Here is a 580-nt window from a genome sequence, read left to right as displayed (position 1 = left end):
CGCGTATAGGGAAAAAAAAAAAAAAAATATCGAACGAATGATTTCAATATTATTCTAACAGAGATATTATTCTAATTATAGAGAAATATAAAATTCAATTATCAAAGACAGGATTCGATTCTTTGAGAAAAACTTCCAACTTCTTATATTTTATATCTCGAGAAATATCACCGAAAAATAAGAAAATATTATTTTCTTAGCCAAATGTCTTAAAACGCGTCTATAAATTGTATATATATATCCCATGAATCTAGAATCGAAAGGGGAGCATCGATCGAAAAAAAAAAGAGGAAAAAAAGGGAAGGTGAAAAGGGAAGAGGCTGGCCTCTGTTTCACAAGCGTCAAACGACACGAACCATCGAGTATTCGCAAGCACTGCGGCTGCTGTGGCACACTACCGTCTGTCTGTCCCTCCTGCCGTCCGGCTGTCAGAAGCACCGATTCTCGCAGTAACAACCGTCAGGCTCGTAATACTCCTCCGCCACCCTATCGCAGATTGATCGTGGCCTCATCTGCACCACTCTCTCTCTCTCTCTCTCCTTCTCCCTCCCTCCCTCTTTCGACCAACGAAGAATCGACA

At 40.7% G+C, this 580-nt stretch overlaps 1 long non-coding RNA gene across 1 annotated transcript in view; it reads right to left on the bottom strand.

Annotated features, from left to right (window-relative positions):
• The window catches only part of LOC102677015, a 2,146-nt gene extending 1,566 nt beyond the window's left edge, over positions 1 to 580 (bottom strand). The window contains exon 1 of the long non-coding RNA XR_422327.2: positions 357 to 580. This is a non-coding gene — a long non-coding RNA (uncharacterized LOC102677015). The remainder of the gene's footprint in view (positions 1 to 356) is intronic.

The sequence above is a fragment of the Apis dorsata genome, unplaced genomic scaffold (assembly GCF_000469605.1).
Source record: "Apis dorsata unplaced genomic scaffold, Apis dorsata 1.3 scaffold_416, whole genome shotgun sequence".
In the NCBI taxonomy this organism is placed as follows: domain Eukaryota; kingdom Metazoa; phylum Arthropoda; class Insecta; order Hymenoptera; family Apidae; genus Apis; species Apis dorsata.
The sequence above is the reverse complement of the archived record's forward strand: the minus strand, read 5'-3'. Positions and strand labels throughout refer to the sequence as shown.